The 21,903-nt window shown below is 44.4% G+C and overlaps 1 protein-coding gene across 5 annotated transcripts in view; it reads right to left on the reverse strand.

Annotated features, from left to right (window-relative positions):
• Positions 1-21,903, reverse strand: part of LOC142249007 (cytosolic carboxypeptidase 6-like) — a 2,064,630-nt gene that overhangs the window by 1,781,282 nt on the left and 261,445 nt on the right. The window contains exon 1 of one of the 5 annotated variants that reach the window (XM_075320542.1): positions 3,027-3,441. The exons of the other annotated variants lie outside the window; for them this stretch is intronic. The gene's annotated coding sequence lies outside the window, so the exon portion shown is untranslated. Of the gene's footprint in view, positions 1-3,026; positions 3,442-21,903 lie in introns of those variants that run through there. 5 annotated transcript variants of the gene reach the window in all.

A 21,903-nucleotide genomic window follows, 5' to 3' on the forward strand; every position in this document is an offset into this window, starting at 1 on the left:
CAAAAGTTCATATCACCCTCCTTTTGCCCCATTGAAAATAAAACAATTTAAAAAATAAAAAATATTATAACATATTTGGTATCGCCACGTTGAGAAATCTATCAACAATAAAAATATATTAATCTGATAGGAAAAGGGCGTAAAACGAGGAAAAAAAAACCAAAATGCCAGAATTACGTGTTTTGGTTGTCGCAACATTGCAATAAAATGCAATAAGAGGAATTCAAAACATTGCATATATCTAAAATTTGTATCAGCTCAGGGTGCAAAAAATCAGCCGTCACTGAGCCCCAGATCCTGAATAGTTAGAATGAGTCTCGGAAAATGGAGACAAAAGCATAATTTTTTTTTTTTACACATTTCTGAATTCGTCTGGTATCTCCAAACTCGTACTGACCTGGGGAATCATAATCATAATACCGTATAGTGAACATGGTAAATAAAAAACGCAAAAAAAAATTATTGTGGAATTACACTTTTTTTTGCAATTTCACTGCAAGTGAAATTTTTCACCTGTTTTCCACTTTTACCTCTACCCTCTCCATATATTATTATGGATATACTTATTAGGAGGTTAGAAAAAAAGAAAAAAAAGAGAAAAAAAAAAGAAAAAAAAGGGAAAAAAAGGGAACCAGCACGATCTGAAATTGGCATGCATCATATAAAAAGTGAAAATTCACAAATTTATTCCAACTGTACTATAATAAAAAAATGAGATTTTTAGCAAATAATTGATCAAATTTAAAAAATTGATCAAAAATTGATCAATTATTTGCTAAAAATCTCATTTTTTTATTGTAGTACAGTTGGAATAAATCTGTGAATTTTCACTTTTTATATGATGCATGCCAATTTCAGATCGTGCTGGCTCCCCTCTCTCTTATTAGGAGGTTATTAGTTAGGAAGTTTATGATAATATAGTTATTAGGAGGTTTAACCTGACATCTAACACCTCCGGCCGCCTGTCTGGGAAATGAAGAAATGGCTCATAAGTGGAGAAAGAAACTGAATTTTTTGTTAAGATATAAAACAAAGTTTATTATATTCACTTTTCTTATTGATTTATGCAAAGTTCGTTGAAATTACAGATCCCATTTAATTTGTATTGTGTTTTACATAGTTTTCCAGCAGGATTAGAGGAAGGGATTGACAACTGCTCAGAAAAGTGTCTGTCCTTATTTTAGCTAATTTTGGCTAATTCAACAAACCATTGAGTACATTTCCTACATCACAATCATCTACAGTAATTCTAGTTCCACAGAAAGGAATAACAACGTTGTTATTGCTCCAACTTGACTACAGAAAACCATAAATAACACAGATAATTAACTGTTCATATGGCAAAAGCAAAAAATGAGTCCATGCAATTTTTTACACATAAGGCCACTTTACACGCAACAACATCGCTAACGAAATTTCGTTGGGGTCACGGAATTCGTGGCGCAAATCCGGCCTTGTTAGCGACGTTGTTGCGTGTGAAACGTACAAACAACCGCCAACGATCAAAAATACTCACCTTATCGTTGATCGTTGACACGTCGTTCTAATCTCAAATATCGTTGCTGCTGCAGGTACAATGTTGTTCGTCGTTCCTGCGGCAGCACACATCATTATGTGTAACACCGCAGGAACGAGGAACAATATCGTATCTGCGGCTGCCGCCAATGAGGAAGTAAGGAGGTGGGCGGGATATTCCGGCCGCTCATCTCCGCCCCTCCGCTTCTATTGGCCGGCCGCTTAGTGACGAACGAACCTCCCCCTTAGAAAGGAGGCGGTTCGCCGGCTACAGCAACGTCACTAGGCAGGTAAGTACGTGTGACTGGTACTAGCAATGTTGTGCACCACAGGCAGCGATTTGCCCGTGATGCACAACCGACGGGGGCGGGTGCTTTCACTAGCGACATCACTAGCGATGTCGCTGTGTCTAAAGTTCCCTTTACAATCAGCACAGTATTAAAATATTAATGTCACGCTAGGTACAGGGAAGTACCAGATGTATGGTGAAAGAGAAGGGAAACCCTGTGTCTAGGGAGAGGGAAGATGTTGACCGCTGACTAATCCTACCGCTGGTCCCTGGGATCCCTCACCACCCTAGATAGGTTCCACACCTATGCACCAAGCCAGATACCTGACCCTAGGTATCCCTGCATCTATGCGCCAAGCCAGATACCTGACCCTATGTATCCCTAGTACTGGGACCTAAATAGGAAATGGATGGGATGAGCTCTTCGTCAAGCTTAGTAAACAAATATAGAAGACACAAGGGGGGCACACAGGGGAAAAACATGATCTACTTATCATTAGATTACTCAGGTAAAAGTTCAGCAGAATTTTTAGCAATGATACCACAAAGCAGTACAAGCCACCTGTTTACAACCAAGGCTTGAAGGAACGGAAAATATCACCAGCACCAGTCCAAAGGAAGGAAGGGGTATTTTACCACCAAGAGAATGCTGATGCTCAGCAGCTGGGTGGAAGGCGAGCTCCTGCTGGGTCCTAAAGTGATATATGGATCCAACAGGAAAGCTCCTATACCAATGAATACTGACAGCAGGAACAATGGAAAGGCAGGGAGCATTCTGCACAGCTAGATGCTGTGACCTTCTATGGCCAGAAACCACATGACTGTCTGTCACACGTGACAATGAATGCGTTAATCCAAAAAAAACATTGAATACATTTCCTACATCACAATCATCTACTGTAATTATACTTCCCACAGATAGAAATAAGAACTTTTGTTATTGCTCCAACTTGACTACAGAAGACCATAAATAACACAGATAATTAACTGCTCATATGGCAAAAGCAAAAAATGAGTCTATGCAATTTTGTACACATACACTCAGCACGGTATTAAAATATTAATGCGTTAGTCCAAAAAACTGCTGCAAGCAAAGTAAGACGACTCATAAAAGGAAGCCCCTACCCCTTAGGGCTCTTAATCTATATAGGATGTTGACAGAGTAAAAGACACAGCGGGGAAGATTTACATCACAAGCCCTGCTGGGAGTCAGCCATCTCACCTCAGCACAATGCGAATGAGCACCTTCAGGCAAGAAAGGGGTTACCTTCAATTTAGTAAAGGTCACTTTTGAAAAATTAAAATGATATCTATAGCATAGGAAATCAGCCGCCCTTGTATGTTTCTGCGGAAAGCATAAAGGAGACCAGAGAATGAGATTTCCGTCGTTCTCCGTAAGACATTTTTCGGAAGGAGCGATCTTGACAGCCGCACAGATGGGATGCTCGTAAAACAATTCTGATTGGGATGAGCTGAACTTCACCCCTCTGGTTTATGACACCTAATTCTAGGAGCAAATGGTTTCGAATCTCCAACTCTTTCCGTCGCGACTAATACAAAGCTTTTGTAGAGCAATGTCAGGAATCGAGCAGTCACTGACTAATGTTTCTCTTAAATAAAAAAATAAAAAGTCAGCCCCTCTAATAGTATCAGCAGCTGCCACAAGATAAAAATAATGAGCTACAGGGGCACTGAGCGAGTGCTAGTATGAAAATTAGAAGCTTTCATGTAGCTCCTCCATCTGTAAGGAAATTATAAGAGCCGTCAGTGCCGCTGAGTGTTACAGCAGACATTTTCAATCTAGGATTATGTGTTCAATTGTAGCTTCTTTGTGCTAAAGGCTGTTATGTGAATGTAAAGATGCTGATTTTCTGTATCGCTCACGAGAAGAAACAGTGACTCAGTTCTCTGCCTCCTGGAAATACTGATGCAGTTTTTTTTAAAAAGAAGACTGTAAAAAAACCCCTTTCTTTGGAAAGCAGTTCGCGGTCCTGTAACAAACTGTTCGACATTTTAAGCGACCCTCCAGGCTTATTCCTTTAGGAATATATTTGGCAACTACTTACTAGTCTGTCCCTGCGGTAACCGGGAGCTCTAAATGTACTGACATGCCGGTGAGCTCATGATAGACTCGTCTTTACACAAAGCAGCCAATCAGAAGAGGCAGAGCATCAGGAAGAGGAGGAGCACAGCAGTTTGAGCCAATGATAAAACAGGAGGTGGGACTCAGACTTCTGACGCGCCCATGGGGTCTGGGATTACCCGTCACCAGGCCACGGTTCTTCTCTTGGGATGCAGCGGTGCCCTTGCCCGGTTCCGTAACCCCGGCGGTGTCAATAAAGATGGGGATAGGGATGATTGGGGTAGTTGCTCATGTGGTGTGTGGGCAGTATTAGCCGCCACTGCGGGGAGTCTCTCTTTACTGGGGCGGATGGTGACGCAGCTCAGGTGTTACAGCTCTCCACAGGCAGAGCTAGGCCCCAGGGAGGATGATTGTACTAGTAGTCTATGGCGCCGGTAGAGATGGGACGACACAGAAGGTGCAGTTCAAGGTCTTTACTCACTAGAAGCACACTGCCGTTGGAGCACCGAGCTATGCTGTGATGGGCTTCAGCCGATCCCGGATACTTCGGAGTTCGTGGCCGGTGTTTCCTTCTGTGTGTCTCCTTTCGACGCCTTCCCTCCCCCCCAGCTCCTGGGCCGTGGAACGGGTCACGGGTGCCTTCCGCACTCCCTGTGAACCCTGGGATCCCCCTTCTTTACTAAGAACCCGGATCGAGCCTCCAGCTCCAGACCACAGGTCCCGAACTGTCCGTCTCTCCGCTGTCCTCCTCCTAAGTGTGTCCTGGTGCTTGCTGCGCCCGGATCCGTCTGACTAATGTGTGTGTTTCCTCCTAACTACCTCTGTTGGTGCCCCGCCTCCCAAGTTCCTGATCTAGTGGGCAAGAGGTCCCATACCTCATGATGGCCACCACAGCACCTAACCTAGTCCGCTTCCAGTGGAAGAGCTCCCGTGTTGTGTTAGTTGGTGTGTTGTTGGTGGTTTACCGGTGTCAACCTCCAAAGTATCCAAGATGAATACTGCACCTCTGGTGAGAGACAGTACCATGTGGCGCCTGAACCCGCAGGGGCGCCACACTATCACAGACTCCCTGTACGCAATGAGAAAAAAAGTTTATCCAGCAATCAAGTCCAGGATTTTTTTAAAAAATAAAAAAAAATTATGACAAAAATTAAAAAGTCCATCATGATAAGATAAATAGTCATTGTCTAGATAGAGAACGCAATTCGGACGTTATGTGATTTTTTAAAAGAAAATTCCTGCACTTGATTGCTGGATAAACCTTTTTTCACCGTGTTTCAAGCCGTGCCGATTTCTCCTTGTCTGTGCACAGTCCGGTGAAAGTGGTCTCCTGGATTAAGTGAGCTGGATGCAATCCTTTTTTTCTGTATCCCTGTTGGCACTGTAGTGAAACTGTAGTCGCAGATTATGGGTCGGTTGTCTTGAGTGTGTCACGGCCTGATGTGATCTCGGGGGATCTGGGATCAGAAGGCCACTGTCACGGTCGTCTCTCTGCAGTATAAGACTGTTGACAGATTCCAGGTTTGAGTATTTCATTGCCATGTAAGACTCTCTACATTAAATGTATTTCCTTTCATTTGGCGAGGTAAGGGTTAATGTCAGTTTTCTTTTCCACCAGCTTTCTCAGGTACTTCTGATTTGGGCCACTTCCAGTCCCTATATATACCCTCTGCTGGCAGTAGAGGGTGCCGGTTATTCTAATTTCATTTGGATGATTGGCCTGGAGGTGGAAGGAGCTGTGGAGCCCTCTCTGTAAATTAGTGTGTAGGCTGCAGTCCTGGTGCTGATTGCAGCTGTCTGTTGTTGGGTTTCCCTGTCTGTCTGTCTTTTCCCTGGTGAATTATTAGTGCAGCGGTGGGGCTAGCGTTACTTGCCAGCTCACTAGCCAGGGCTATTACAGGTTCTGCCAGGGTCTCCAGTGTTGAACCTGTATAGGGACTGGTCAGGAGAGCAGGGTACAGCTGCAGGTCAGTGAAGGAGGTATCCCATATTCCCCCTCACTAGCGCTGGAGCTCACCCTTGTAATAGTGTCCTCGGTGCACTCTTTATTGTGTTGTGTGTTGCGTTGTGCGCCAAACTTTTCTGTCACTACCGTGACAGTCACAGGGGATTGTGGATGACAGATCTGCTCGTCATTTACCCTGAGTTGCAGCATATTTAATTCCATCCGGCACTGAACGAATTATGGTTCATTTCCATCCCGCAGTGATCTAACAGATAGTTGTGACCTCAGTTGCAGCCGTTCCCTTCCACTATAAATATCCACACCTCACTCCTCCCTATGCCAGCTATAGCTCATACCTATGCTGTCCATGTTGAAAGAACTTGTTTCTGCATATCTGCAGTATAATTTATGTATAGTTTGAGCAAGCGGGGGTGGGGGTGGGGGGGGAGACTTCTTATCTTTAACTAAATGTAAAAATATTTTTAAAATGCTACAAGTGAATACATTGTAAGGGTTCTGTGTTACTAAACCCTATTTGTCGTTGGTACTTGCCTTAAAAGGAATATGTCACCAGGTTTTTGCTAGATAATCTGACACCACCGTGATGTAGCGACAGAGATGTGATGTCACTTTTTAAAATAAAATCAGTGTTTTATCGGCAGAAGATTATCACTACAGAACTGTAGTTGCATGCATCCCAGTCCAACTACGACCCCAGCATTTATTAGCAGCTCTCTGCCAATCAGTGGTGTGGGCGGGGCCATACAGAGCTCAGCATTCTAAGCTCTGAGAAATCAGCAGGAGAGAAAACTATGACTCTATTTACAGCTGCTGCACCCAGTAAACTAAGTGACACATTGCTGGAAAAGGGGTCTCTGTCCTTACCTCATGCTGTCCTCATGGTGTTGTCAGATTACACAGTAAAATTCTCCCAGGAGCCAGCAGAGTTCAAATTGTACATCAGTCATATTCCATTTTCAGAGTCACTGGATAAGTTTCTAATGTGTAAAGTGTAAGCTCTTATGGTCAGTGAGGTCCTCTCTCTCTTGTACAGTGTAAGCTCTTGTGATTAGTGGGGTCCTCTCTCTCTCTGTCTCTTGTACAGTGTAAGCTCTTGTGATCATTGTGATCTTTGCTCTCTCCTGTAGAGTGTAAGCTCTTATGGTCAGTGGGGTCATTTCACTCCCCTGTAGAGTACAAGTTCTTATGGTCAGTGGGGTCATTTCACTCTCCTGTATAGTGCAAGCTCTTATGGTCAGTGGGTTCATTTCACTCTCCTGTAGAGTGTAAGTTCTTATGGTCAGTGGGGTCATTTCACTCTCCTTATGGTCAGTGGGGTGTTCTCCCTCTCTCTCCTGTAGAGTATAATATTTTATGGTCAGTGGGGTCCTCTCTCTCTCTCCTGTAGAATGCAAGCTCTTATGGTCAGTGGGGTCATTTCACTCTCCTGTAGAGTGTAAGCTCTTATGGTCAGTGGGGTCATTTCACTCTCCTATATAGTGCAAGCTCTTATGGTCAGTGGGTTCATTTCACTCTCCTGTAGAGTGTAAGCTCTTATGGTCAGTGGGGTCATTTCACTCTCCTGTATAGTGCAAGCTCTTATGGTCAGTGGGTTCATTCCCTGTCCTGTAGAGTGTAAGCTCTTATGGTCAGTGGGGTCATTTCACTCTCCTGTATAGTGCAAGCTCTTATGGTCAGTGGGGTAATTTCACTCTCCTGTAGAGTGCAAGCTCTTATGGTCAGTGGGTTCATTTCACTCTCCTGTATAGTGCAAGCTCTTATGGTCAGTGGGTTCATTTCACTCTCCTGCAGAGTGTAAACTCTTATGGTCAGTGGGGTCTTTTCACTCTCCTGTAGAGTGCAAGCTCTTATGGTCAGTGGGCTCATTTCACTCTCCTGTATAGTGCAAGCTCTTATGGTCAGTGGGATCTTTTCACTCTCCTGCAGAGTGTAAGCTCTTATGGTCAGTGGGGTCTTTTCACTCTCCTGTAGAGTGCAAGCTCTTATGGTCAGTGGGGTCATTTCACTCTCCTGTATAGTGCAAGCTCTTATGGTCAGTGGGTTCATTTCACTCTCCTGTAGAGTGTAAGCTCTTATGGTCAGTGGGGTCATTTCACTCTCCTGTATAGTGCAAGCTCTTATGGTCAGTGGGTTCATTCCCTGTCCTGTAGAGTGTAAGCTCTTATGGTCAGTGGGGTCATTTCACTCTCCTGTATAGTGCAAGCTCTTATGGTCAGTGGGGTCTTTTCACTCTCCTGTACAGTGCAAGCTCTTATGGTCAACAGGGCTCTTGTTCTCCTCTGCCCCTCATGTGTTTTCCAAGCAATTATAAGCTTTGAGATTTGCGCGAATGTATTCACTGCAAATTGAATTCTTTGAAAAAATTCGCCAATCAGGCTACTTCAAATTCCATCAGATCCGCTCATCTCTTATGCACTTATTTTTCAAAAGGAAAAAAATAAATAAATAAAAAAAAAAATCTGCCGACTGAATTATCTATTGTATCATTATTTTAAGTGTAACAGTAAAGCAATGCAACTAGTAAAAAGTGGCTGATAAACATAACAGAGAATAAAAGAGGCCGTTTGAGATATATATAATCATACCTGGATTTTGAAAAGAAAAAAAAAATAGTCTGTACTTTATGGAAGGGACACGGAGCTCTGCAGAAGCGATGAAAACACCGAGCGCCGGTTGTTTATTAGTGAAGTGGAGACGGCAGATGATCATTATAATAGTATTTCCATAATACCAGGCAGAAATCTGCAGCAGAGCACAATAACAACACCGCAGAAAACAAGATCACTAGACCCAACAAACACTTAAAAGTGGCAAAGTGATACATCAAGTGCACAGCACTCATTTACTGCAGCCACTCACGGATATTGGCTTAAGAGTAAGTTATGTTAACGGCAGGAACAAAAACAATTAGGGATTTTAAACACAGCTCAGGGTTTCGAGACGAGATAAAAATAAAACCGTGAATTTAAATCATTAAATGTATAGCGGTGCGATTTAATAATATGGCATCCTAGTAGCCGGAGTCTCCTATGCGAGTGCTCTGGGGGCTTTTCTCAAGACGAAAGTGTAGAAGAGAGGCAATTTTTTTCCGAAGAAGGTTGAAGGAATATCATTGCTGAGTATTAAGGTAAAAAAAAGACGTAAGCTACCTTTGGATTATAAGACGCACTTTTCTCCCAAAAATTTGGGAGGAAAATGAGGGGTGTGTCTTGTAATCCAAAGGTAGCTTACCGGGAGATGGAGAATGGGCGCTGTGCTGGCTACGGTGGGGGCTGTGCTGGTTGCAGTGGGGCGCTATGCTGGCTGTGGTGGGGGCTGTGCTGGTAGTCGTGGGTGCAGTGCTGGTTGCGGTAGGTGCAGTGCTGGCAGTGGTGGGTGCAGTGCTGGCAGTGGTGGGGGCTGTGCTGGTTGCGATGGGGCCTGTGCTGGCTGCGATGGGGGCTGTGCTGATTGTGTTGGGTGCTGTGCTGACTGCGATAAGGGATGTGCTGGCTGTGGTGGGGGCTGTGCTGGCTGCAGTCGGGGCTGTGCTGGCTGCGGTGGGGGCTATGCTGGCTGCGGTGGGGGCTGTGCTGGTTGCAGTAGGGTACTGTGCTGGCTGTGGTGGAGGCTGTGCTGGCTGTGATAGGGGCTGTGCTAATTGCGTTGGGTCCTGTGCTGGCTGCGGTAAGGGCTGCGCTGGCTGTGGTGGGGGCTGTACTGACTGCGGTGGGGGCTGTGCTGGCTGCGGTGGGGGCTGTGCAGGCTGCGGTAAGGGCTGTGCTGGCTGTGGTGGGGGCTATGCTGGCTGCGGTGGGGGCTGTGCTGGTTGCAGTAGGGTACTGTGCTGGCTGTGGTGGGGGCTGTGCTGACTGCGGTGGGGGCTGTGCTGGCTGCAGTGGGGGCTGTGCTGATTGCGTTGGGTGCTGTGCTGGCTGCGGTAAGGGCTGTGCTGGCAGTGGTGAGGGCTGTGTGGAGCAGGGCAGTGCGGCGATCTGTCGGCAGTTTGGGCTTCAAATAATGGCGCCCGGAGTCGGCGCATGGGCAGATGGAGCTCTAGGTTCAAGATCTGATCTGCGCACGCACCGCCTCTGGCCCATTGACCTCCCAGCAACAGACCTAAGGAAAATGGCGCCCAGAGGTAGTCAGAACCTACAGCATCGCTCTACTCCAGCACCGCCCCTGCCTCCTGTGACCCCACTCCACTCCACTACCACTGTCGCCACCCCTCCGGGAAGGCACCACTGGAGTATAAGATGGACACCCCTTTTTTTTAACCTTTTTTATCTCTAAATTTGGGGTGCGTTTTATAATCCGGTGAGTCTTATAAAACAAAAAATATAGTACGTAGCTGTCAATAGTCGTAAAAGTCTCAGTGGAGGATGTTGGGGAAATAATAGGTGGATAGACACGCAGTTGGATTGTGGGATAATTTGTTGGGATCACCGAAGAACGTCAGAACATCTGATTTTTCTATAGGCTAAAGATATGGGATACTGGATTAAAAACATGGTCTCACTTAAAGGGGTTTCCCCCCAAACAAAGTACAGTTTAATCAATAGATCTTGGAATATTAATAATTTCCACAACTGGATGTAATTTAAAAAAAATGTTCCTGTGCTGAGATAATCTTATATATGTGTCCCTCCAAAGCTTTCATTTCTACTCTACAGATCAAATCTCATCACCTGTGCACTTGACCCGATCCCGTTCCACCTCATCTCAAACCTAACTCTAGTCTTTATCCCAATCCTTCAACCTACCACTAACAGGTGACTTCCCCTCATGCTTTAAACATGTCTCCATCCCACCCATCCTCAAAAAGCCCCCCCGCGACCCATCCTCTGTGTCTAGCTTTCACTCGCTATCACTTCATCCCTATGCCTCAAAACTTCTAGAACAGAATGCCCATCTTAACCTGTCCTCCCACCTCTCCTCCTGCTTCATCTTTGACTCTGCTCTTTCCTTCAAACCACATATTCAAGCCTTTTCCACTTCTTGCCGACTCCAACTCAAAATATTTCCTGGATTCATACAGTACCTAACCAAAAAATCTGCAAAAAAGACTAGTGCATGCCCTCATCATCTCTCGCCTCAACTACTTCAACCTCATGCTCTGTGGCCAACCTTCAAATACTCTTGCACCAATCTAATATATCCTAACTCTGCTGCACAACTATATTCCCCATCCTCTCCTCTCTGACAATCCCTTCACTGGCTTCTCATTACCCAAAGACTCCGGTTCAAAACCCTAACCATGTGTCCTCCATACATCTGTTACCTAGTCTCCTGATACTTACCTGCCTGCAACCTCCGAACCTAACAAGATTCCCTTCCCTACTCCATTCTTATCTTCCTACAACCATATAAAAGATTTTTCCCATGTCTGCCCCATACTCTGGAACTCTCTTCCTTAACATATCAGACTCTCCCCTACCGTGGAAAGCTTTAGATAGAACCTGAAAACCTAGAGTACCTAGCGTAGGGTTTCCCGATGTTATGATAAACAGCATAGATAAAGCCTAAAATAGGGAGTAAATGCATGCAGCTTATTTTTTTTAAATATATAGTTTTAAAAAAACAGCGTGCGGTTCCCCCCAATTTTGATACCCAAGCAAGATAAAGCATGACAGCTGGGGGCTGGTATTCTCAGGCTGGGGAGACCCATGGTTATTGGACCCCCCAGCCTAAAAATAGCAGCCTGAAGGCGCCCAAAAGTGTTGCATCCATTAGATTCATGCACCCAATTTACACCTCCTGGTAAAAAAAAAACAAAAACATCAAAGCCGCATGAGGTATGATGCAGTAGTGATGTAAGGTGTAGTGAGGTGTAGATTGGGTGCAGGAATATGCTTGAACATTTTCAGCATCAAATCTACAAATGTGGTTTTCTGCCAGGAGTTTCAGGTCTCACCTGAGGTGAGGTCACTGACTTTACTGAAGTCCCATGATGTCAGGTTACCTGTGGTCACAGGTGGAGGACCGTGGGAACCTCCAGCTGTGACTGCAAATAACTTGAGTGACATCACTGCTGATCATACAGCTCAGTCTCTGCCTGAAGTACGCAGCGAGGGGTCATGTTCCATGATCGCGCTCTGCGACTTCAGATATGTAGCAGAGCTGGCATCGTCATGGGACCTCGTGTGGATTGTGCCGGACTTTCAGGGGTGTTGGGGTTAATAAAGTAGTGAAACAGGGTGGGTTTTTTTTGTATTTTATTTCAAATAAAGGATTTTTTCAGTGTTTATGTTTATTTACTTTCACTTACAGATTAGTAATGGAGGGGTCACATAGACCCTCCCCATTACTAATCTAGGGCTTAGTGACAGCTGTGGGCTGTTATTAACCCCTTATTACCCCGATTGCCACCGTACCAGTGCAATCAGGAAGAGCCGGCTAAAGTGCTAGGATTGCCAAATGTAATGGTTGCAGCAATCCTGGGCAGCTGCAGGCTGCTATTTTAGGCTGGGGGCAGCCCAATAAGCATGGGTCTCCCCAACCTGAGAATATCAGCTCCCAGCTATTGGGCTTTATCATGGCTGAGTATCAAAATTGTGGGAGAATGCATGCTGGTTTTTTTAACTTATTTAAATAAAAAAAAAAAAGCTGCATGCAGTTCCTCTTAGTTGATACACAGCCAAGATAAGCACAGGGCTGGGGTCTGTATGCTTTATCTGTCCTAGGGACAAATATTTTATTTATTTTTACTGTACGATATAGACCCGCAGACAGCGCTTGTGATTGGTTGCAGTCAGACGCTGTCACACTGGCTGGGGGCACGTTTGACTGCAACCAATCACAGATGCCAGTGGGCAGGGAAAGCAGTGCATATGCATGAGCGTAATACGCAGCCCTAAATGGGCGGCCGTGGGAGCAAGGTACAGCCGCAACGGAGCCTCGGTATGTATCAAAAACTTGCTTCATTCTTATTTTCTTTATTTTTTCTTTATTTGTTTTTTATTTCACAAGTTGTCAGATCCAGATCAACATTCGGAATCCCGGGCCCGGGACCAGCACCTGGGTATCTTTGAAACTGTGGGAATCTGGACTTTTACAGTCGGGTTCGCCCATCACTAGCCTTGAGCTATACAGAAGCTGTACAAGTCAAATAGTCCAAAGTATTTCATGAAACCTTACTGCAAAAATTCTATTTAGCCATATATAAACTCATTTAAATAATAAAAAATATCCCTGTATCCTTTAACTCTTCCAAGGACATTAGCCATTTGCAAGGGGTTGCAGATGTACAAGCTTCCTGTCCAACTGGGGTTACTGTGATAAGACAGTGCCTTTAGGTCAAAACTTAAATGACCATGTTTTACAGGATAAAAGCCAAGTTCTGATATTTTTGCAAAGCAGAATTCTGTCAGCAATGATTTGATATATTGTGTTAGGTCAATGCTCATTTAGCATATTAGATAATATCTGTCTACATCACTGCCAGTATAGAGAATTAGGTCAATGTTATAATAGTGTGATAGGTCATTTCTGGGATAGTATATTAGATCATTGCTGATATGAAGAAATAAGCTACTGCTGGTAAAGTATATGAGGTCACTGCTGGTAAAGTATAGGAGATAACTGCTGGTAAAGTATATGAGGTCACTGCTGGTAAACTATATGAGGTCACTGCTGATAAACTATATGAGGTCACTGCTGGTAAAGTATATGAGGTCACTGCTGGTAAAGTATATGAGGTCACTGGTAAAGTATATGAGGTCACTGCTGATAAACTATATGAGGTCACTGCTGGTAAAGTATATGAGGTCACTGCTGGTAAAGTATATGAGGTCACTGCTGGTAAAGTATATGAGGTCACTGCTGGTAAAGTATAGGAGATAACTGCTGGTAAACTATATGAGGTCACTGCTGGTAAAGTATATGAGGTCACTGGTAAAGTATATGAGGTCATTGCTGGTAAAGTATATGAGGTCACTGGTAAAGTATATGAGGTCACTGCTGGTAAAGTATATGAGGTCACTGGTAAAGTATATGAGGTCACTGCTGGTAAACTATATGAGGTCACTGGTAAAGTATATGAGGTCACTGGTAAAGTATATGAGGTCACTGCTGGTAAAGTATATGAGGTCACTGGTAAAGTATATGAGGTCCCTGCTTGTAAAGTATATGAGGTCACTGCTGGTAAAGTATATGAGGTCACTGGTAAAGTATATGAGGTGACTGGTAAAGTATATGAGGTCACTGGTAAAGTATATGAGGTCACTGGTAAAATATATGAGGTCACTGCTGGTAAACTATGAGGTCACTGCTGGTAAACTATATGAGGTCACTGGTAAAGTATATGAGGTCACTGGTAAAATATATGAGGTCACTGCTGGTAAAGTATATGAGGTCACTGCTGGTAAACTATGAGGTCACTGGTAAACTATATGAGGTCACTGATAAAGTATATGAGGTCAATGGTAAGGTATATGAGGTCACTGCTGGTAAACTATATGAGGTCACTGGTAAAGTATATGAGGTCACTGCTGGTAAACTATATGAGGTCACTGGTAAAGTATATGAGGTCACTGGTAAAGTATACGAGGTCACTGGTAAAGTATACGAGGTCACTGGTAAAGTATATGAGGTCACTGGTAAAGTATAGGATGTCACTGCTGGTAAAGTATATGAGGTCACTGGTAAAGTATAGGAGGTCACTGCTTGTGCAGTATATCAGACTACTGCTGGTATTGTATATTAGGTTAAAATGTGTTATGGCACACTAGGTAATAATAATAATTAATAATTTTATTCATTTATATAGCGCTATTAATTCCACAGCGCTTTACATACATTGGCAACACTGTCCCCATTGGGGCTCACAATCTAGAGTCCCTTTCTGTATGTCTTTGGAGTGTGGGAGGAAACCGGAGAACCCAGAGGAAACCCACGCAAACACAGGGAGAACATACAAACTCCTTGCAGATGATGTCCTTGGTAGGATTTGAACCCAGGACCCCAGCGCTGCAAGGCTGCAGTGCTAACCACTGAGCCAGCACAAGACTGCAGTGCTAACCACTGAGCCACAGTCATAACTGATCTGAAGATATAGATCATCACTAGTAAAGTAAATTGGGTGGCAGCCGGCATACAGCGCTAGATAACAGCTTGTGTAGTGTTCTGATGATGGTATATTGCGGTACATTACTATACGTGTAATGTCATAGGTCTTTACTTTACCAATACTGTATGTGCACCATAGTTAAACGGTGTCTGCAGTGTATACTCTGATGGGGAGAACAGTGAGATATTTCTGTTGTACATTTTTTATTCCAAATCGTTTCATTACTGGTGAGGGTGCGATAATGTTCATTAAGGCCTAAAACACACTTCCGCATAAAAAACGTCCGTGTGACACGGTCCGTTTTTCGGGTCCGTGTTCCGTTTTTTTGGGGCGTTTCTCCGGTACGTATGGCATCCGTGTGATGGCGTATGCGAGCCGTGTGTACGTGTAAAATGTCCGTGTTTGTGTGTAAAATGCCCGTGTATGTGCACGTGGAATGTCCGTGTGGAATGTCCGTTTGCGTGTTGCACAATGTCGTTGATACATGTCGGCTGACAGCAGACAGAGTTGCGCGATGAGAATGAACTCGGGTGAATTTCACCCGACTTCATTGTCATGCCGCGGCTCTGTCTGTGTGCCGCCTACTGATTAGCGGTCACCTGTGAAGGATTCACCAGTGACCGCTAATCCCCCAAGTGACTGAAGAGAGCGGCCCTCTCTCATACTCACCGATCCCCGATCACCAGCGCGGCGAGGAACAGCTGTGCAGAGAATACGCGGCAACAATTACTTTGAATATGCCGGCCGCTCATTAATCAATCTCGTATTCCCTGCTTTCCACACCCACAGACGCCTGTGATTGGTTGCAGTCAGACACGCCCCCCCACGCTGAGTGACAGGTGTCTCACTGCACCCAATCACAGCAGCCGGTGGGCGTGTCTATACTGTGCAGTAAAATAAATAAATAAATAATTTAAAAAAACCACCCAGAATTGCCGCATACATTATATGCGACAGTTCTGGGGCTGTACCCGGCTCTTCCCGATTTGCCCTGGTGCATTGGCATTCGGGGTGATAAGGAGTTTTTGGCAGCCCATAGCTGACAATAAGTCCTAGATTAATCATGTCAGGCGTCTCCCCGAGATACCTTCCACGATTAATCTGTAAATTACAGTAAATAAACACACAAACCCGAACAATCCTTTATTGGAAAAAAAAACCACTAACAAATTGCCTTGTTCACCAATTTTATAAGTCCGAAAAAGCCCTCCATGTTCGGCGTAATCCAGGATGGCCCAGCGTCGCTTCCAGCTGTGCTGCATGAAGGTGACCGGAGCAGCAGAAGACACCGCCGCTCCTGTCACCTCCACGCAGCTAATGAAGACAATAGCGCGATCAGCTGTATTTAGCGTTGGCCGCGAGTAACCTCAGTGACAGCTCAGCTGATCGCGCTATTCCCTTTATTAGCTGCGTATGGCTTTATATGGCTGGTATTAAAATTGGGGGGGACCGCATGCCGGTTTTTTTAATTATTTATTTATTTATTTTACTGCACAGTATAGACACGCCCACCAGCTGCTGTGATTGGGTGCAGTGAGACACCTGTCACTCAGCGTAGGGGGCGTGTCTGACTGCAACCAATCACAGGTGTCTGTGGGTGGGGAAAACAGGGAATACGAGATTGATTAATGAGCGGCCGGCATATTCAAAGTAATTGTTGCCGCGTATTCTCTGCACAGCTGTTCCTCGCCGTGCTGCTGATCGGAGAGCGGTATGAGCCGGGGGAAGAAAAAAAACCGAGCGCCAATGTAAGTATGACTGAGAGCAGCAGAAAAAAAGGTAAGTATACTGAATTTAATTTAAAAAAAAAAAAAAATAAGATCGCTAGTGTAAAAAAGCAGACGCACGAAACGTGCTGAACACAGACATACTCTGTGTGCGGTCCGTGAAGGCACGGACCCATAGACTTTAGCGGGTCCGTGCCTGCGTGCTGCTGGCCAAAAACGGACATGTCGTCCATGCAGAAAAGCGCACACACGCACTTATCACACGGACACACGTTCCGTGTGATTTTATGTGCGTGTGCCATCTACCATAGAATAACATGGGTCTCCGTGTGTACGTGTCTCCGGTACGTGCAAATACGTACCGCACACGTACAAAAAAAACGGATTTGTGTTGCGGGTCTAAATGATGGGATGTAAAGAAACACAAGAGTAACACAAAGAAACTGCTGTAAAACTGATTGTGGAGATGAACCCCATAATAATGCTTACAAAATTAAAAATAAAAATGTCAAAATCCCAAAAAAGTATATAGTAAGCGTATAGATTACATGGATGGATGATAGACAGATAGATAGAGGGATAGAAAGATAGATAGATAGATAGATAGAGGAATAGATAGATAGATATATAGATAGATAGAGGGATAGATAGATAGATAGATAGATAGATAGATAGATAGATAGATAGATAGATAGATAGATAGATAGAGGGATAGATAGAGGGATAGATAGATAGATAGATAGATAGAGGGATAGATAGATAGATAGATAGAGGGATAGATAGATAGAGGGATAGATAGATAGATAGATAGATAGATAGATAGATAGATAGATAGATAGATAGATAGATAGATAGATAGATAGATAGATAGAGGGATAGAGGGATAGATAGATAGATAGATGGATAGATAGATAGAGGGATAGATAGATAGAGGGATAGATAGATATATAGATAGATAGAGGGATAGATAGATAGATAGATAGAGGGATAGATAGATAGATAGATAGATAGATAGAGGGATAGATAGATAGATAGATAGATAGATAGATAGATAGATAGATAGATAGATAGATAGATAGATAGATAGATAGATAGATAGATAGATAGATAGATAGAGGGATAGATAGATAGATAGATAGATAGATAGATAGATAGATAGAGGGATAGATAGATAGATAGATAGATAGATAGATAGATAGAGGGATAGATAGATAGATAGATAGATAGATCTAAAGAAAACCAACATCATGGTGTTCCAGAAGAGAAAAAGAAGATTTGACCAGCATCCTTCATTTGTCGTAAATGGCTGCACTCTAACAGGAACAGACAAATACACCTACTTGGGCCTGGAAATTCACCAGTCAGGGAGCTTTAAACAAGCCATAGAGACCCTGAAAAACAAGGCCTGCAAAACCTTTTATGCCATCCGAAGGAAATTGTATCATCTGAAGCCACCAGTGAGGGTGTGGCTAAAAATCTTCGATTCCATCATTGCCCCAATCCTCCTGTACGGCAGCGAAGTCTGGGGCCCTCACACTTACCCAGATTGGTCAAGGTGGGATTCCAGCCCAACAGAAATATTCCACCTGGAATTCTGTAAGCACCTTCTCCAGGTCCATCGAAGCACCTCCAACAGCGCCTGTCGAGCCGAGCTGGGCAGATTCCCTCTACACCTAGCAGCTCTGAAGAGGTCACTATCATTTCAGGCTCACCTACAGGGTAGCAATCCAAACTCCCATCACCACAAAGCTCTGATATATATACGTGGGCCAGATGAACCAGGACCCCGGGCACAGCTCTCCCAAACCCAACTGGACAAAATAACCAATCACAGCAGCCTGACAAGAACCAGAATCAGGAAGATGGTAGACGAGGGCCAGGAGAGGTATGTCAGTGACTGGAGGACCGACATCAACACCTCACAGAAACTGACCACGTACCAGAGACTACAGAGAGACTACAGACTGGCCCCGTATCTGGAGAAAATCCCGGACCCCAGAGACCGCAGGACCCTGAGCCGATATAGACTCAGTGCCCACAGTCTAGCCATCGAATCCGGTCGACACAAGCAGAGCTACAAGCCCAGGGAGGACAGACTGTGCCAACACTGTGACCTGGAGGCCGTGGAGGATGAAACCCACCTCCTGCTACACTGCACCAAGTACTCAGCAGTGAGGGACACTCACTTCAGGAGACTCTCCCATCTCTTCCCGGATTTCAGCTCCATGAAGGAGGAAGAGAAAATATATATCCTGCTGGGGGAAGAAGAGAGCGCAGTGGAGATAGCAGCGCGGTATGTGAGCGAATGTCATAGACTTCGAGAAAGAGAACTATGATAAGTCATGGACTTCCATAGCCCCCCATCCCAGATGTGGCCCCCCAATCCCCACCCTGGATATGCCCCAACCACCGTTACCACAGTCCCCACCCTGGATATGCCCCATCATAAGCCATGGACTTCCATAGCCCCCATCCTAGAAGTGCCCCCACAGTCCCCACCCTGGATGTGCCCCATCCATCCTTCCTACAGCCCCCACCCCCCATCCCCAGCCCCTAATGTACACTTGCTTTGGCAAAACTAATTTGTATTTGGTCCTGCCAATAAAGCTTATTTGATTTGATTTGATTTGATAGATGGTAGATAGATGGATAGATGGATAGAGGGATAGATAGATAGATGGATAGAGGGATAGATAGATGATAGAGGAATAGATAGATAGATAGATAGATAGATAGAGGGATAGATAGATAGAGGGATAGATAGATAGAGGGATAGATAGATAGATAGATAGATAGATAGATATAGATAGATAGATAGAGGGATGGATAGATAGATAGAGGGATAGATAGATAGATAGATAGATAGATAGACAGATATAGATAGATAGAGGGATAGATAGATAGATGGATGGATAGATAGATAGATAGAGGGATAGATAGATAGATAGATAGATCATAGATAGATAGATAGATATAGATAGATAGAGGGATAGATAGATAGATAGATAGAGGGATAGATAGATAGAGGGATAGATAGATAGATAGATAGAGGGATAGATAGATAGATAGAGGGATAGATAGATAGATATAGATAGATAGAGGGATAGATAGATAGATAGATAGATAGATAGAGGGATAGATAGATAGAGGGATAGATAGATAGATAGATAGATAGATAGAGGGATAGATAGATAGATATAGATAGATAGAGGGATAGATAGATAGATAGATATAGATAGATAGAGGGATAGATAGATAGATAGATAGAGGGATAGATAGATAGAGGGATAGATAGATAGATAGAGGGATGGATAGATAGATAGATAGAGGGATAGATTGATAGATAGATAGATAGATAGATGATAGATAGATAGATAGATAGATAGATAGATAGAGGGATAGATAGATAGATAGATAGATAGAGGGATAGATAGATAGAGGGATAGATAGATAGATAGATAGATAGAGGGATGGATAGATAGATAGATAGATAGAGGGATAGATAGATAGATAGATAGATAGATGATAGATAGATAGATAGATAGATAGATAGAGGGATAGATAGATAGATAGATAGAGGGATGGATAGATAGATAGATAGAGGGATAGATTGATAGATAGATAGATAGATAGATAGATAGATAGATGATAGATAGATAGATATAGATAGATAGAGGGATAGATAGATAGCGGGATAGATAGATGATAGATAGGCCAAAAATGGTTCGACAAAGAATGCAAGTCACTACGCAACTCCCTAAGGGTAGCCTCAAACCAAAAACACAGAGACCCCAAAAACAGGGACCTAAGAGCAGATAATGACACCCTACAGAGGCAATACAAGCGCATTCTCAAGGAGAAAAAAAAGAGGCACATCTCCCAAGAACTACAGAAGCTTGAGGACTCCCTCCAGGACAACTCATTCTGGAAAACCTGGAGTCGTATTGGCACGAAGTCCAAGCATAGCACCCTCCACATCCAAAATGGCAACATCTGGCACAGCTACTTCAAAGGCCTCTACAAGAATATACCAGAAGAAGACCTAACACCAGAACAGGAGCACCTAACCACTAAGCTCAGGGACATGGAGGAAACAATCAAAGACTTCCAAAATCCTCTGGACATACCAATCAGTGTGCTGGAAATAAAAGACAGAATCAAATTTATGAAATGCAAGAAGGCCGCGGGCAGTGACGGCACCTGCCAGAGATGATCAAATACAGTTCCCCAGATATACACGCAGCACTGGCTAAACTATTCACCCACGTCCTGAGTGGCGGCTACTTCCCAAAGAGCTGGAATCAAGGTCTCATAACGCCCATCTACAAGAATGGAGACCGGTATGATCCAGCAAACTACAGAGGGATCTGTGTTAACAGCATTCTGGGAAAACTGTTTAACAGCATTATTAATAAAAGGATCATCACCTCCCTCACCCAGCGGGACACCCTCAGCAGAAGCCAAGCTGGGTTCATGCCAAACCACCGCACCACGGACCACATTTACACCCTGCAAAGCCTCATCAAGACCCACGTCCACGACAAAAAACAGGGGAAAATATTTGCATGTTTTGTGGACTTCAAGAAGGCCTTTGACTCAGTGTGGCACCCAGGCCTGTTCCTTAAACTCCTGGAGAGTGGAATAGGTGGCAGAACCTACGACGTGATCAAGAGCTCATACTCTGAGAACCGATGCAGCATGAAGGTTAATGGAAAGAGGACGGCCTTCTTCCGGCAGTGCCGCGGGGTAAGACAGGGCTGCAGCCTGAGCCCAACTCTATTCAATATCTACATAAATGGACTGGCCTCAGCCTTGGAATCCTCCCCCGCCCCAGGTCTCAGTCTGCATGACCGAGAGGTGAAGTTCCTGCTGTACGCAGACGACCTCCTGCTGCTTTCCCCATCCGAGAAAGGCCTCCAAGATAGCCTGCCAGAACTGGAAACATTCAGCACCACATGGGCTTTGCCCATCAACCAAAAGAAGACCAAAGTCATGGTGTTTCAGAAGAGGAAGTATAACGAAACCTCTACTCCCTCCCTCACACTAAATGGCACCACGCTGGAGAAGACCAGCAGCTATACCTACCTGGAGCTAAGCCAAACTGGGAGCCTTAAGCAAGCAGCAGAGACCCTGAAAGGGAAAGCACCCTGGATATGCCCCATCATAAGCCATGGACTTCCATAGCCCCCATCCTAGAAGTGCCCCCACAGTCCCCACCCTGGAAGTGCCCCATCCATCCTTCCTACAGTCCCCACCCACCATCCCCACAGCCCCAGC

The sequence above is a fragment of the Anomaloglossus baeobatrachus genome, chromosome 8, assembly GCF_048569485.1.
Source record: "Anomaloglossus baeobatrachus isolate aAnoBae1 chromosome 8, aAnoBae1.hap1, whole genome shotgun sequence".
NCBI classification, from domain to species: Eukaryota; Metazoa; Chordata; class Amphibia; order Anura; family Aromobatidae; genus Anomaloglossus; species Anomaloglossus baeobatrachus.